Raw genomic sequence first — 18,011 nt, 5'->3', positions numbered from 1 at the left:
TCTTTCTGCAGGAAATCCTCCTTTTGCTATCAAAAGCAGCTCTAACTATAGCTGGAAAATTAGGGTTAATTCTCCCATTGCACGTCTGAACAAGAAGCTAAATTAACTCCCAGCTTGCTTACTCCCTCCTTGCATACCTTGCTACAGGGCCAAGCAAATGAAGCTGGTGGCAGCCACGTGTAGGTACACAGGGTGTTTTAAGTAAACAAAAAGGTACACAGGCAGGGAAAGCCGAGCTTGTGGCTGGAAGTATTTGCACCCACCTACCAGCTCACAGTGAGGCACCAGCCACACAGAAAACAATGAAATTAAAAAAAACAAGTGAAGATTTGTGTTCTGAAAGGGCAATTGTACCGTTTGAAACCCTCATCCAGAATGTGGCTGCTTTAAAAAGCAAGAAACCCCTTTGCCCTCCACTATGAAGGCTATGGCTTCTCTGTATTTCCCCTTAGAATAAACAGTCTCAAAAGACTACAGGGTGGCCCTCCCCTCACACTCGCTCTAGGCAGGGAGTGCATTTGGCTAGAAAAAGCTTCCAAGTACTTCAATGCCAGTACATTTATATTTGTGCAGTCTTTAGACACACGTATTTAGGACAAATTCCATCTCAGGTAATTGTTGTTCCGGTAAGGGCTGTGGGTTAAAAAATTGGATTTTTAGGAATTTACAGAATCACACTTTGGCTGATCTCTCAAAACACGGAGACGGATGTGGCCACAGATAGATGGTGATAGAATACAGCAGCGCAAAGCCACCACAGAATTTCACTTTTGCAGCTTCTGTTCTTATCAATGAGGAACTATGCTATGACGCTATTCTTCATGTCCTCAGAACAAGAGTAAGATCTTCTACAAAGCAGGAACTGATATGAACACTTACGCTTTGATCAGACTAGATCATATTTCTCTTGATTGTTTTACACTGTAAGCATTAAACAGATTATCTTCTACTCTTATTTCTTCCCAATCCAGTGGTACAATGAAGATAATACTCACCTGCACGGAAAATTCTGTGAAGGCTGCAGATGGAAAAACCTCCAAGTGCTGTGATTTATCTATAATGATTACCCAATTAATGTAATGAAACTGCCAATCTTATTACCTTTATGTGGTTTTTTGTTGAGTTTGAGAAGTTTTGAGCAGCAGACCTTTCGACCCTTCTGACCTAAGGGTGGAAAATAATACATTACCAGTGGAGAAAAATACAAATAGCTGTACATAGATGCTAAATAGCCCACAGACATTTTGATTCGGTATTTACCATTGAAATCCTTGAACAGAGAAATCCGTGAAACAAAGGATCATCATGACTGATATCTACAGAAATCTGCATGACTGCAGAGCTTTGTCCCTAGCATGGAACAGGAATCAATTTGTTATTTTTCCATTGTTACTAGTAGATACACCAGATGCACTGTACAGAAATTTTTTACTCTTTGAAATGTCACATGTTGGCAGGCAATACAAGCGGCAAATTCCAGCGATTTTAACCTAAGAGATTCTGCACTCCTCCTATAATTACATTACTTAATGATAATATAAAAGATTACTGAGAGGAAAAGAGTATCCATATGTACAGGAGCATAGAATAAATTGCTTGGACAGGCAAAGCCATTTAATTATTCCCTCCTTACTAGACCTAAATAAGTGAGCTGTTGATTGCATTTGACACATTATGTGCTGGACACACTAAAAGGGAGAAGAAAGGTTGACTCTTGAGCTGAAGTGGAGCAGAAAGGACAGAGGTAGGCGATTTCTCATCAACAAAATCTCACATATGCTCAATATTTCTAGACATTCCTGCAGTACAGTTTAACAGCCAAGGCTAGTGATGGTGGCTGCTCCAGCATCTGAGAGGTTTGAGATGTCTTGTTACTATCCTTTCATTCTGATTTAACAGGTTTTACATAAAACATACACTCATCTTGCACACCCAGGCACTTCTGCTTTCCCATCGGTGTGTTTTTGGATAAGGCACAGTCTCCTTTGCACACTTTCTCCCCACCTTCTGACTCAGGGAAGCCCCAACCCCCTAAGATGCACATTAATGAAAAGGGAACGTTATTACAGGATCCTGCACACATTCGTTCGGGTTTTGTTGGGTACTGCTGTCTCCTGTCCTTCCTGGACCGGCTTCTGCTATGCTCCTGAACACACATCTAGAAATTTTCCAACCCCCTTTGCACTGTTCCATAACTTTTCCTCAAGGGGCCTGGGAAGCCTGAAGAAATAGAAGTAGAAAACGCAAAGGGAGTAGAAGGACTTCAGGCAGCAGAGCTCTGGCAAACAGCTCTGCCATCCCGAACAGATGCTGGCAAAGGAGAAAACTGGACAGCTGACTTGACCAGTTTGAAAGAGCTTCCCCATGTTTCTCCACACTCCTCTTTACACATATTGTGATTCTTACAAGGTTTCTAGAAACTATGAAGCACAGCAAATCTGCTGCTCCTGACCTCTGATCATTTAGCTTGTTTGGTTTTCCTTTTCTCACATTCATTCCCTACATAATGGGTAAAATAAACACCATGAAATAATCACAGTAGGTCTCCCAGATTTACAATATGAAACAACAAATTTGAACAGGTAACTCTGAAAGTTACACCTTTCAATTTAAAAATCCTACTCAGCTGTCTCTCTGCAAACCCAGAACGCCATCGCCAGAGATGTGGCTATGGACAGACAGAAAAAACTCTGAGTTTAAGATTTAAACTGCTCTGTGAATTTGTGTGCTTTACAATACTGCAAAATGGTAACCGGGTGCCACAAAGCAATACAGAAATTAAAGTGGGGAAGATCAGTACATTAAAAAAGAAGAAGAAAAAAAAAGTCAAGACTATCTGAAGGTCAGAAGAGCTACTCTCACCAAGAACTTCTCCATTTACTCCAGTTCTGATGACCTTCTTCATATTCCCTTGTTCCATAAGGGTAGAAACTTTTTTCCTCTAATGTGTTTCTTGCTATTCAGAAAATACATTATTTTTATATTGGCAGTTGGTTATCTACTGGAGAAATAGAAGAGGATTTTTTTTCAGAGCAGCATGTTTCAGAACACAGATTAAGGTGAAATTAATTACGCTGTACTACATGCAACAGGCAGTAAGAGAGGAAACACTACTGTACAAATCAAAGCACTGAAACACAACCACATTCTTCAGTCTAAGTCCTTTCCCAAATTCATTCTCTCCTTTTCAGTTGTCGAGCCCCGTTTGTTTTCTTCAGTTAAAATCAACATAGAGAATAGGCATTTTATATCACAAAAGGAAAGAACAGGAAAACGAGGAAATGGTTGTGTTAGAGGAATATACTGTACCTTCTGCAGGAAAGGCATTCAGGCACAAAAGAAAAATGAACAAAAAGCCACAAAGTGCCAGGATCTTCATTTTTCCAACTAGTCACAAGATGTCTTCAAGGAGGCTGAGGGAGCAGTCTGGTCTGCCACCAGTGCAGCCTTACCTTTTTATAAGGTAGATCGAAAGGAATGCCGTGTTCAGAATGGGTGGAGATTTGGCCTTTGTATTATATACCTCATGGGATGAAAAGAAACAGCCTTTCCTGTTAGAGAAGCCTTTCCTATTATGAGAAGCAGTTTAGTCAAAATCAAGCAGCAGTTTGCTGCATGACAGAATGTCCTACCTGTTGAAAAGAAGTGCCTGTCTTTCAGTATTGAGCATACAGGGATGCCCTGACACAGAGTGTTCGTCCTGGGGTTCACAGAAGCCTCCCTGGGTGACCTCGTGTGCTCCTCCATGTGCCCGGGAAGGCAGAGAGCACAGCCAAAAGGAAGCTGTGTGGACAGTGAACTGGAACTGAAAAGGCAAACCAAACTCAGAGTGTTTAAATCAAAGCAATTGCCAATGTGTTGTTAACATAATTAACAGGACAGGTGGTTAAGCGGCAGATTTCTGAGTTTATTATTAACTTCTCAGTATCTATTATATCTGGATAATTAAGTCTGTTACAGAGATTCCAGTTAACAATCAAGATTAAGAAGTCCATCACATTCAACACCGTATCAAGGTTCAGAAAGCACGCGTTAAAAAAAAAAAAAAAAAAAGAAAAAAGAAAAAAAAGCTCCTTCAAGCAGAGATCGATTGTAGAGCTGAGTCTTTTAAATACAGCAAAAAATGAGGTTTGGCAGCATTTGATTCTCACAGCTTATTCTGGTAAGATTTGGATCTCAAATACCAGAATACGCTATGACCTGTGTAGCCTTAAAAGCTGGGAGCAGTACCGGCAAGCCACTCGCACTTGGAACTGCAGGACAGGTGGCTTCATTCTGGTGCACATGCATTGCCCTTTCCCCTCTACCCCCAGGTTTCAGAGGTTTCATATTTTAGGATTTGGATTTGGCTTGTTTCTTGCACTGGACCAGCAGCCTTCCACACTGGGTCACCCCTTCATCTACCAGTCTTAGCCTCAAAAGCTTATTTCTACATTCCTTCCTAGCAATATCCAAATACTGTGAAGATCACTAATGCCTGACAGTAATTTTTTTTTTTTTTTTTTCCTGCCAAGGCTGACATCAGCAAGGTTCTAGGATCAAATCACTACTATCGCTTGCTACAGATAGTATTATCTTCAAAGTGCTGTATGAGCAGCCCTGCCTCACCACTGGCACACCTCAGCCGTCTGGGCTGCGGTAGGGTTTTTAGCTCACATCAACGCCAAGTTTCTCAGAAAGTACTTTTACAGTTCAGTCAATGATGCAGAGAGAAATGAACGGGACATCAGAGCGTCGATGTTGGGTTTATGATCTCAGGTTTCTTTTGAATAGTTGAAACACACGGATGTTAGCCCTCATCTTGTACTTTTAAAGCCAACAACTTTGACAAGTAACACAGAATCAATTTATTAATTTATATAGAAATTCTTTACTCCTCTCTAAAGGGGGAACGATCATTAATATTATCAAAGTAGATTTAGTCAGGTTAGTGTTTTATAAAGAACAACTAGTTCCAGAAAATATATAAACTAGAACTAGTTACGCAAACAAGAAGCATTATCTTTGACATGGAAACATCTCTGCTGTCCATTTTATTAACGGAATCAAATTTACAGCTTCAGTGTATGAACATAATCATTACATTGCTTTGAATGAACTGTAAATGGAGAAGAAAGCTTGGCCCATATAGCTCTGAGCACAGGATGAAATCTAAGCTGGTAACAGCTGAATCTCTTCAGCCTGGCTTTCCTGAAATAATCTTTTCTATTCCACCAGCAACTTCCCGTTTCAGCAGACCAAGGTTGATTTTGTTACCAAAGAATTTCAAACTTGCATTTGTGCCAGTTACCTGACACAGCCCATCCCACTCCAATTCGGGAAAACTTTTGACTGTATTTCTGCCCAGTCTTGCTCAGGGAAGTACTCACTCGATTTCAACAGGGCAAGTGACTTTCCTGTATAGGGTGTTAATCTACACCAGGATCTCAAGATGGAAATTCGCATTTTTTTTGGCTAAGTGATACTTTTGTAAAGATGCGGTAGTTACCGCTTAACTCCTGTACTAGGCTGCAAAGCTGAGAAGGAAAGAAACGGGGGAGAAAAGAGATTTTTAGATAGGATATGTGACTTTACAAACTATTTCTACATATTAATCCAAATGCTATTAAGTAGAAGTAAAGGCGGCTAGATGGTGATTCAGTGACATTAAAGCTACTGCAAAACATAAGAAGAAAAAATACAGGCAGGCAAGTTGTGCTGAAGGTTTAGCACAGCACGCAGCCCTTGCAATTATCTCTACCAGTGATGAAAAAGGACAGAAGCAAGACAGTTTTCTGCTGATTTTGCTACATCTTTTCTTTTACAATATCCAGTGAGAGATGTGAGCAGCGACAAACTCACTGCATACACCAAGTATCTGCCACAGATAGTGGAGAACAAGCAGATGCGATCTTTTTCAAGAAAAAAAACAGACACAAAAAACAACTTAAACTGAGCACACAAAAAAAAGCTGGGAAATTTCATGGGCTAGTCAGCCTACTCACTAAGGTTTGCAGAAGATCTGAAATGTCAATAAGGCACATGAAAGAAGAGGTAGGAGAGTCATTTTTCTACAACGTTCAGTCAGGCTGGCTGAGCAGCAGTAACGCTGAAGCAAGTACGTATCTCACCAGCTACAGTATTTTATCTCCATTATAGCTCCTGAGAAAGTTCTAGGCAGGCTCGTGTATATGGCGTGATGTTGTGCAATATAGGACAATACTCATCGCTGCAGAGGGAGTCTCGCGATAAGCAGTCAATGAAAGATTCTTAGTATGGCTCTGAATTAAAAAAGTAAAAAGCAACATATGCCTGATTCCACAGAATTCAACCCACTGCACTTTTAAATGTTGAATCAAATCTCACTTAAATCTTGACGTCTTTCACTGTTCTACATATTTAAGCCTGTGAAAACCTAGGAAATTAACAAGACCAAAATCTAGGATATCGTTGTAAAGTCAGTGAGGCTTTTCCTACCAAGTTGATTCCAAGCTAAATCCTGCATTTAACTGTTGTTTGGCTTTTTATTTTTTAGTTTTTCTTAGAGTCCCAGGTCCTACTGAAACGTCTGAGAAAGATGGAGCAACAAGGGATGCATGTGTGGGGTTTGAAAGAAAGAAAATAACATTCTATTTTCCCCATAAGGTGTTTTAAGATGTATAAATACATATCCTTCTAGTTGAATTAACTCTGCTTTTTTACAAACAAAAATCGTACAATGAACACAATTGAAAGATATTTTTTTAAAAAAAGCTGTATTGCTTTGGTTTTTCTGGGGGGAAAAAAAAAAAAAAAAAAAGGTCTTGCTTTACTGATAAGTCCATCTGGTGACTTTGCAAACCATATTCTGGTAGTAACTGTGTGAGCAGCATGTTTTAATGGTAACCCAGAACAAAATCTCTGGTTTGTAATCAAGACCCATAGCCCCTCTAATGGTTAAAGCTCTCATGCCCAAGAAGTCATTACGTATTCTGACCATTTGTTACTCTCAAGACCAATTTTAGTTTCACTGATTTTAAGGTTTTTATTTCCAAAACTTACACTCAAGCTCTCCTCATGCTTCTCTGTTAACAAGGAGCTACCATCCCACCCCAAAGAATGCCTCTGTTGAAATATCAACATATCTGAGAACAGAAAAATAAAAAAGGAAAATCTTATCATGGGGTGCATCTCAGCTCTGTCTCTTAAAATAGCAGCTGCCTCACCCAGTTGGCTTTCTTCCTTAAACATAAAAGTGAAGTAGAAATAAAATGAAAAATAAATCTCATAAAAGGCACATATTAACTCAAACCTACTAAGAATTTATGAATGCAAAAGAAGGTTACTAGGTAAGATGGGGGATGAGTTGCATAAGTTCACCACATGATGACTACTGAGGTTTCCAGCTACGTGCATTTAATTAAACTGGAAAGGTCTTGGAATGTTAAATACATTACAGCTGCTGTCAACACCTACTTCAAAAAAGAAACATTCATCTTCTAACATATTTACAACTGAATATTAGCAACAGGACTGTTTACAAAGACTTGTTTTCTTAAATATAGAGAACTGCGTTGTAACTTTACCATCAACCCCAAGCAAGAAAACAGCATGTGCTACTTTTGTTTTCTGCTTGGAAGAGGACGGCTGCTGCTGTGTCTCTGTTACAATCCAAGCTTTCCAGCTGCTGTGATGGGAAATGAGGCAAACCTGTGTATTTATCACCGCACCCCCAAATACCCCACAGAGGGGAAACTGAGCAGGTGGTGGGAAGCTCTGCTGTCTGCCCAGGGGAACAATTTCATATGGTTTACACTTCTGCTTTTCAGCCTGCTTTTTATTTCCAAGTTTGGAGAAGCCAAAACAACCACTTAAAAGCTATTGTGCCAAAAAAGAGCACAACGGACTTTGCCAGATGAGTCAGAAGGATTGCCTACAACCTTCCCAGTCTGCCTGCTACCAAGGGAGGCCACCGCCATCTCCACAGCTTTGGCTGAGCAACTCGGCAGATGTTACCTGCAAAGTGGTTTTGGCCCTCAGACCAGAGAGGATCAGCGATTGCTACTCCAGAGTGTGGCAGAACAGTCAATTTTCTTTTCTCCATGTACAGCCTAGATACTCTCATCCATTCTGCTGAAGACACATCACTTTCTGGAAGGGAGATTATCCTTAGACTTACGTTCTTTGATTCTTAATCTTTATTTCACATAATCTGCCTGTAACCTTTGGCATTGCTGCCTGCCTGTGTCCCCAACTCATTGTGTCTGTGCCACTAATTCTATGCATTTAGGTTAGTTTTTGAAGTATTTCCTCACCTGGTGCTTGTAGTCACCTCCAGTTTCTTCCCTTGAGTCTGTTCTCTTCTCATACCGCTTTCTTCCCTTCTGTCACTCCCATGCCCTTGTCACTCTCTGCTGTCCAGCTATGCCCCAGTCTCACTTTTCCTTTATTATGACCTGGTAAGAGGTGAACAAAATTTTTGGTTGCAACCGTTTAATTATTTTTTTTTTTCCACTGAAGCTATTTTTTTTCAAGGTATCAGTTTGCTTTCTGGCAGAAGTAATTTATTGAAAAGCCAAAATATAAGTGCATGAAAACCAGTGTGTTTGATATGTTGGGCTGTTGTGGTTGTGTGTTTTTTTTTTAACCAGTCTCAAATTATACACATGCTTTGACTCTACCATCGCTCCTCATGGGAGAGAAATAAAATTTCCGACTCATCACGTGGGCTAAATTGTCCATTCAGCATAATCTCTCATAATACATTGTGGCTAGAAACCTGCTGATGCACGCACCAAGCTGAAAGGAGTTAGCTTTTCAAACCTTCCCTGGAGCTGGAGCTCCCCACGGAGGGACAGGAAGGTTTCCCTCACCATCACCGGTCTCCCCAGTGAACAGAAGCCGCTCTTGCCCGCTGCCAGGAAGCCCACACCCTTCCCGGCCACAGCGCGCCCTCCCACCTGCCCCGCCATCGCAGCACGCACCCTGCCGCAGCCACGCCAGGTCACACCGCCTGCCTTCCTGAAACCCGCGGGTTCCAAGACCACTCCCCACCCCTCCTCACGACTGCCGTCTTTCCATTCCCTTCCTTCTCTGTACAAGGAAGCCTTGTGCTCTGTACATACCAACACATGCAGCCACATACCGCAGTGACAGGCCTAGCTATGTCTGGAAGGCCAATAGTGGCTCCAGTTAACTTGGCGTTTGGTTTATTTGTTGTTGAGCTTTGTTTTGTGGGTTTTGGTTTGGGTTTTTTTCGTTCTAAAAAACCTTGCTGTCTACTCAGGTGTGTGCTAAAATCCCCTGCTTTTCAAGGGGACTTTTACTATGGCAGATACATTAAGGAACTCTACAACTACAGCAAAAGTTGAGCCTGTAATTAAATTAGCATCTCATAGACTGGGATTACAACAGGCTGTAGTACGCCCCCACGCACTGTGGAAGATAACGATTTAAAGTGCTTCAAAGAATAAATTTTAAATTATGATTTAAAAAAGCAGATTTTGATATCCATTCTTAATCTTGTTTCACGTTCATACACATTCAGTATTTCCTTAAGGAAAGGTTCTAAGTTGGTTGACATAACCATAACTCGTCACATCAGTTTTTAGAAGACGTGGCCTTTGCCTGCAAGGCACTACTACTTGCACTTATTTTCACATTCACAGAGCTCAGTACTTGCCTATTCTTCCTTCAGTGTTCATCATTATTAAAATTATGAAAACTAGATTCATCTACTAAAGAATTAGGTGAGAAAGTTTTTGTGATTTTTGCACGGCTCTGCTCACTTCACTCCTGTCTATACAGCTGGCGGTCTCCCAGTTTCCCTGGCATTCATGAATTCCTTGCTGAGGTAGGATGAGCTGTTCCTCAATGTCACCAGCTCTACCCCTCCTTCCTCCCTCCATGGCTGAGCTCCTGCATGGGGGTTATCCATTACCTAGGCTTGGATACATGCCTGCCTTCACCACAAAGGATGATTTTTCTTCCTTCCAACATTTACGCCTGCTGCTCCTTCTTCAGCCACAGAACGGTGGTAGCAGAGGGCTTCTGGACTGCATCTTTGCTGGAGCTCTTCCTCTGCCTTACGCCCTTGCCTGCGCTGCCTTCTGTCCCAAAGGGCAGGCTCTCAGTGGGCTGTCAGACACCCCCTACCTGGTCCTGTAACCCCTGGTGTGGAAAGCACATTCAGCTCATTTCTCACACCTGCTCATTTTCCATTTCCTTCCTTTTCAGCACTACAGCTAGTGCTTCTGTGTTGTTACTTATATGTATATAAAAAGGACATCCGGCACGCCTAATTATGACCCTAGAACTCAGTGGAATTTTTTGCAGGTCCAGGCATGACTCAATGACATGTAAACAGAATTTGCTAGAAGTTCCCACCTTTTACAGGAATTCCTTATTTCGTTATGCATGCGCCAAAGAACAGAGACATAGCATACATTTATCCTGCAATTAAATTAAAATCTGATTGTAAATGTTGACTACAGCTGATGTTTCTAAGGATTTCCATGATGTTTTAAGTAATTCTACTTTAAATGATTATCTAAATAAGCAGCTGCATAATTGTTACTAATTTACTTCAACTTTTTTTAACAAGCATAAGAAAGCGTTCTTCAGTTAGCCGGTATAAGCAAGAAGGCCAGACCTGACTGCATTTATTTTCAGTTTGCACAGCAGAATACAAGATGAAATTTAGATCTTACCTTATGAAAATATTCAATGTAATTAGCTGTGCAATTTTCACCCGACTTGCCCCACCTCTAACACTGCTGGAAGCTGTGAGGTTATGCACCGGCCTTCATGAAACCTATATAATAGTACACCCATAAAACAATAACACTTGGCATGCCTGGTGTCTTTATACAACTTGACAAAGCCAGAAGACAAAGATGATTCCTTCCTTATATCTGCTGATAAAGGGAAAATTCTTTTGAACTCTTCAATATTTGAAAAAAATAAGCTGCCTTACCAAATTATTTTCTTTGATCTTCAGTTTACAGTGAACTTAGAATTTAAGTGGTTCCAATTTAGAAAAAAAAAAAAGAAAAAAAAAAGAAAAATGCATTTAAATAACCTTGCCACGTAATATTTAAGAACAAACTGGATTTTTATTTCAACATTCAACCACATCAGTGTCCTTTAGTCATCATAGTAAAGTGGAAAGGGATTCTTGGAACACAGGAAACAGTACATCAATCTGTGGCAACCCCCAGCGAGGATGGCTGTTCAGACCTGTAACCTGGCACTGCAAGGCCAGCTGCCACACAGGCGAGTAAGGTGCTGGCACATGGCTCCGAGATCAGCCTTAATGCAACACTCACCCACCTCCATTTTACCAAGCAACAGACCCTGACCACAAGTGTAACAGAACCGACACACTCTAGGAACACAAATACCTCATTCAGACGTACGCAACGCGTCTCAGAGTGAGGAACATCATCTTTAAGCTTCTAAACAAATCTTTAGCACTATTGCAAGGCATTTCTTTTCACGAACGCGTATACTACCACAGAAAGGTAGTGGCGTGTGGGGTTTTTTTGGGGATGAATCTTGTAATATAGTATTCCCACTTCTGGCTAGTGGTCCTAACACCAAAAAGAATTACTGGAAATCTGTTTTTAAATGACCAGTTTCACTTCAGAGAAACAGCGTATCACTTGGAAACTGAGTTGGCCAGCAAAGAATTTTCTGGGGGGTGGGGTGGTGGTGGGGTGATGTGTGTGTGTGTGTTGTGAAAAAAGCTTCTGACCACTGTCAGGGGAATAACAGCATTGAATATTTAACTGCAAAATCCAATATTAAACGTAACTTCCATGAAACATACTATTCATACATTTTTATAAATTGTATGGTGGTCTAGGTATCTACAGAAGTACCAGATTTCTTCCTAGACACGAACTCACCACCACTGCAATGGTGAGATAGCACGAGCATGGTAATTTACTTGTATGAAGGTCATGTCTTTTGAGTTACAGGTCTTCATCTACTGAATGCAAGCCTAAAATCACTGCACCTTCCCACGCAGACTGGACACAAGATGTTACGCATCTACCATCACTACCAATCACCTTATTCCTGAACTGCAGTGATGATCTGCCCAAAGGTCATCACTTTTTCCTCCTAAGCAATATGATACATCCTCAACCACCACCAACTCTTCTGAGAAAAATTATGCCACAAGTGAAAAAAAACAAAAAAAACCCCACAACACCAAACCCAAACAACTCACCCAAAATGCAAAAGCAAACAAGAATTGTATTTCTTAAAGCAATACATCCCTTCAGGATTTCTGAAGAACTTGTAAAAAGCAAGAGTAACTTACCAGATTCCTCTCCCTGCCCATGACAATGTAGGAAAACAAAATTCCAGCTATGTTTGCAAATTATAGTTGAGCCTCAAGGGAATAAGAAGAAATGCAAGCTGAACTGAAATACAAAAAGCACACTGTCCTATCATCTATGTTTCTTACAGAGACAGTCAGACAAAACTTGGGCTCTTAATAAAAGCTTCAGTAGAGTTCTCCTATCCCATCAAATTTCTAGCTAAAAGTAAAACCACTGTTGATGAAGTATGTTTTGTTTCTTCTACTTCTCAGTCACATAAATACAATGGAGGTGACCATAAATGTTTTGGGGGACAAACTGTGTTCATTGCATTGAAACGGTGCCCAGTGAACTGGATCATGGAATTTTAGCTCACGCAAGCTGCAGCAAGCAGCTGACAGTAAATCAAATGATGGAACATTCTCCTCAGACAGATGTCTCCCTGCAGGAGCTGGCAGGAAGGAGTTTAAACTTATGCCATTATAGAAATGCAGACAGCCTTAGCCTCTGAACACCTTAGTTCAAGTTCTGGATGTCGTATTATCAACTTATTTTGGTTGTGCTGTATGATCAGCATATCCACAACACACAGAACCAGGAGGAGGCCACAGTGGCTGAGTAACAGACTCCGAAGAACAAAGTCTCTCTGCTATCCCTGCAGGCATACCCCGTCAGATCAGTACAGACATGGTTTATCTATGTTTTTAAGGAAGAGATCAATATGCAGATCAATCACAAAATCTTTCCAAAAGCCCTACAGGCTGACAGCTGCACAGTATTTTCTGCTTTGGAGGCTTGCCAGCTGAATTAAATGTTTTATCTATTCAGGAAAAAGTGTGAGATGCTTGCTCAGACATTTGTCATTGTACCACTTCATTTCCTCATACTAAGTTTTCTGGAACTGAGCAACCCGACTAGTTATTTTGGACCACAGATGCAATAGTGCCTTGTATTCTTCTATCATCTTTCTGAGAAGGAAAAAGCTAAGAAGTGCTTTCTCAAGGAGTAGCTAAAAGCGAAAGAAGGACAGGCCTTTTGGAGTCATGGGGAACAGCAAGAGGAATAACTCTCCCCATTTAGGCGCCCGTGTTTTTCCCTCCTCCAGGGGAAGAAGTGACACGCAGCGGGAACAAATCTGCTTCTGTAACAAGAGGGTTACTCAGCTCCTCTCACCACCCTGTCAGGGAGGTGTGAGCTCTGGCAGATTAGCTGTCAAAACCAGTTTCCTAAATCACATCTTGCTTGAGCTGAAGGACTGGACTTACCACAAGAAGAAAACATTTCCCTCACTCATAGCACACTTAGCACTGCATCCAGTGTCAGTATTTTTGGACTGAAGCCTTGCCTTGTTTCGGTACGCTCTCTGTTTAGAAGCCTACAGCTATCAGATAAACTGGTCCACATCAGATCTAAGGCTCTGAAAGGGCAGAGAGAACAGAAATCATCTAAGAAGCCGGGGTGAAAGGAGACACGTTATTCCATCTTCACCACATCGCCTGCAGAAGTGAAGTTAAAACCAAGCAACACAAATAGAGCTCCAAGCCCCACCTTAATATAGGCAGGCTATCCAGAAAGTGACGTGTGGAGACAGAAGAGTGAACAGAGCGCTCGGAGACCACGACCACCCACCCCCCGGTGCACAGGCACACCAGCCGGCAGCTCTGCAGAGGCTTTACTTGCAGGGCACAGACCAAGGAGCAGCAGGACACTTGCTGAAAAAGCTCTGCCAAAGATGTTTTAAATCTTGCTCCAGGACAGTCTCCTATGCACTTACCAACTCGTTATAAACTGCTAGGAGAAACGGTAATCATAGTCTTGCTTTTCTTTTGGGTCTTTCCTAGTTCCTACATCCCAGGTGCTGTCATTACTGCCTCCAATACAGCGAATACACCTACAGCCTGCAGTTTCTATGCTACGTACCCTTCCCCTTCAAAAATGGAGGCCAGCACATACTCCCAGAGAACTACATTGATTCACCACGACTACTCCAGGTTGAATTAACTTAACTTTGTAACCTCAGAGTTCTTCATTCTCCCTGCCTTCTCACAGCTCAAAAATTAGTTTTGTTTATCTCTAAATCTAACAAGATCATTTGCTCCAACTGTTTTATTCTCCTTATGCCACGAACATCTGCTTCAGCCTGGTTAGAAGTTCTCATATATATATAAAATGCAGATTCTTACTAGAATGGCATAAGCGCTAACAAAATATTAATGAATCTTGTATTAGCATACCACTTCCAGAAATAATGACTCTATGAAGACTGCAATTTTAAGAATTTATCTAGTTTATTCTTGGCAAGTGCAAAAAGACACTCTAGAGCATGCCTTAATTTAATAGGATATCAAAATATTTCTTGCAAGAGTTTGAGACACATCCTTTGTGGCATTTGAGCTTAAAGGTATTAGTAATGTGAATCTAAGGATGCACCCCTTATTTCCCTGGATGATTCAGAAATACTTACTTCTGTACTCAATTTCCTTCCCAGCCCTCAACTCACCTTGGTGAACAAAACCAGCATTTTTTCAACTGCAAAGGTGCGATACAACAGCTGCTGCTCCTTTCATAAAATAAGTCTTAAAGACGACTGTTGTATAAATGCATCAAACTTCCAGCTGACAGATCTAAAGTTACAGGTTAGCAGGCTAGAGAGTAATCTGTTTTCATTCCACTGCCTGTCTCCAATCACTCCCGACACAAAAATTTTGTATATTCTTCAACCTTATTTGTTAAAGGCTTTTCTTTCTTCTGGGTGAGTCTGAAGATGACCCTAGTTCACTGCTTCTAGTCTTCCATTTCCAGTTTGCTTAAGAACATTTTCTGCCTTCCCACTACTCCCACTGTATCTTAGGTGGCATTTACGATGAACTTTAGCAATTCCCTGAACCACAAGGTGGAACTTGAGGAGAAGGGAACTCTACCTTTTGATCCCTGTGTCTCCTGGAAATAGTACTTTCAGCTGGCTTTTTTTTTTTTTTTTTTTTTTTTTTTTGGGGGGGGGGGCGAGGATGGAGCTCTTGATCCCTGTTGTACTTACACACTGCCAAGGAAAGTAATGCTGACATCTGCCCCACTGCCCCAGTCAGATGCCACCAACACAGATGCTCTGACGTGAAGGGGCGCACTGGCAAAGGCTTAGCCACACTGCTCTTGAAGCAGTTCTTGCTGCTTTGACTACCTGAGGAACCGACCTGGGAACACGGCACACATCTCTGTCCACCTTCGTTGGTATCAGCTACCAACGTGATTGAATCCACTGCAGCCATGAAACTGCAGATTCCCAATTTTACTGTCTGTAAAACAAACAAATCAAAAACCAGAAACCCTCTTCCACCTCACCCCCCCTTTCCTCCCTTGTAATTCATGGATTCATCTACAATCCAAATGAATAAAGTGTTTTTGACAGACTTGCTTCAGTTAACTGATGAAAAGAGACTGACATGCCACCGCTGTGTTATTGCTAAACAGACTTTTAACATCTCAAGACTAACAAAGGCATTAACTTGCCCACCCAGCCCACCCTCCTGCATAGCTTGTACCAAAACATTGCTCCCAGTAACCACTGCACTATAGCATGAGAACCAGAACTGACTTGAAGACTTCAAGAGAATTAAACATGACCTCCACTACCTGCGGCAACTTTTGAGATTTTCCCCCTTGACCTGTGTTCTTGGATTCTACTCTTATCACGATTTTTACGCTGTCCTGTTTTGGGCCAACACCACTTATGATTCCCTTTCTTTCCCACCTTGCTACGCTTGCACATAAATACATATTTCTCCCGTATTTGTTGGCAGTTAAGCGGCTGCTTAAGCTTTTTCTCACTAAAAAACCCCTTACATCTCATTTGAAACATGGAAATTGTTTTCCTTAAATAAGCACTTACTTGAAAGAGGAATTCATGAAAATATCTGATCTTGCTTGCATTTGTGACCGATTTATCTCACTCCCCTTAAAAGTACTTATGTAGAAACAGCCAGCAAAATCCTGTCTTCACTAAAAGTCAGTAAGGCAATACAACTAGGTATAACCTTCTTCAACCTGACCTAACAATGAATCAAAACCTCTTATGACTTTATAGCCAACTGAAAATATGTGGGGAACAAAAAGCCTCCTAAGGAGAGGACCAAATAAAGTCAGCAAAGTACATTAAGTAGCACTCCTTATTCAAGAAAAATTAAATTTTACCCCTCAGCCAGTTTTGGATTTCTGAATTTATATCCTAATAACAACCATATTACTTTCCTAGTTTACAGGAACGTATGGAACAGGAAATTAAGAGTTAAGAGTCTCTAACCAGTGTTTTATCAGCTTTTACAGATCTGAAACTTAGGCTATAAAGCATCCAGTTTCCTTCTGAAGTATTCAGTGTTTAGGAGGAGACACATATACACAAACCCCATGCACATACACACACCCTGCCAAAAAAAAAAAAAAAAAAAAAAAAAAGCAAGCTGCTGAGCAAGACCTACTTAAGGAACCCTAACACCTAGTTAAAAGACTATCTCTCAGTTTTACAATTAGACCTCTCAATTCAGGAAAAACACCACCAAAATAATTTGCTTACAGTACCATCACCCTAGTATGTTCTATTGATAAATTTGAACTATTTTTTTCTAGTAAGTTGTCAAGCTGTTTGCATTCCAAGAGTAGCCTGACCAGTAAGGCAGCATCAGCTGTCACGCTCTGCCTGGAAAAATGGGCACCCATCCTTGTGCATATCTATCACCTTTTTTCTCCCCTCCATCTTCAATTAGGACTTCAAATGTAAAGGAACAACTCTTAATCTTGCCTTTCCCTTTTTGGAGACCCACACTAGACAGCACTAACAGCATTTTCCTACTGATATAACCTCATTCACTGAAGTCAGGCCACATCTTTCCAGACAACCGAGCACAAATGCTCATGCTTCCTCAGGCACTATTTGGCTCCCCCCCCCCCCCCAAAGGTTATTAAGACTTTCCTGTTGGTCTCACTTTCCATGCAACACACCTCCCTTAGGCAGGGTGTTGTGTTCTACATCTTACTGTTGCAACTAGTACAGGATACCTCTCTTGGTTCAGTCTCTGAAACTTTGTCCTCAGAATCTAGGCGTTTTGACCGAGTTTTCTTTTAGTACAGGCACAAGTATTAGAATTTTGTTAGGAGCCAGCTCCCTACAGATTTCAGAATCTGAGGACCAGCACACTGCTATGTTCAGCCACAGCATGTAGAAATTGATAAAGCATATGAAATTGCTTAAGGAGACAAAACCCTCGCAAAAAGCTACTTACAGTTGACACGATCCAGAGATTTCTTCCTCTCAAGTACTACAGATTCTCATTCAGCTGTAAAAGTGCCAGGAACTAGACTGTGCTCTATGATCTTTGAGCAAAAGGAGTTGCAACGAGGTTCTTCACAATCCACTTTTTCTTCCCTATGATTGAAGAGTCTAAAAATACTAGTGTGTGACAAGACAAAAACGTTTGGCACTGGCTGTAGTCAGTAGCCAACAGGTTACACTAACCGAACCACCTGAAGCAAGCGGAGATCAACAACTTCCATCTGGGAAACAGCCCCCAAGAGCTGCCGGCCAGTGAAACTGTAAAACTTTGCAGGTATTTTTTTACAGAGGAATATGCGCTCTCTCACAAAGGAAACTGCAGCCAAAAAAGTATCTGTAGTACTCTTCAAGTCATTAGCACAAGGGTACTAACACATTTCTATTAAAGACGGGGAAAGTGA

General features: G+C 41.2%; 1 protein-coding gene across 1 annotated transcript in view; it reads right to left on the bottom strand.

The window, feature by feature from the left end:
- CDHR1 (cadherin related family member 1) overlaps positions 1-17,894 on the bottom strand; it is a gene marked incomplete at its 3' end in the record, with an annotated part of 84,368 nt that extends 66,474 nt beyond the window's left edge. Inside the window, exons 1-3 of the mRNA XM_080402815.1 lie at positions 7,021-17,894; positions 3,633-6,260; positions 1,102-1,164 (exon numbers count right to left, since the gene is read on the bottom strand). The remainder of the gene's footprint in view (positions 1-1,101; positions 1,165-3,632; positions 6,261-7,020) is intronic.
- Between the last annotated feature and the right edge of the window lie 117 nt (positions 17,895-18,011).

This window comes from Falco punctatus (assembly GCF_963210335.1).
Source record: "Falco punctatus genome assembly, chromosome: 9".
In the NCBI taxonomy this organism is placed as follows: Eukaryota; Metazoa; Chordata; class Aves; order Falconiformes; family Falconidae; genus Falco; species Falco punctatus.
This window is presented reverse-complemented; position numbering and strand designations above follow the sequence as displayed.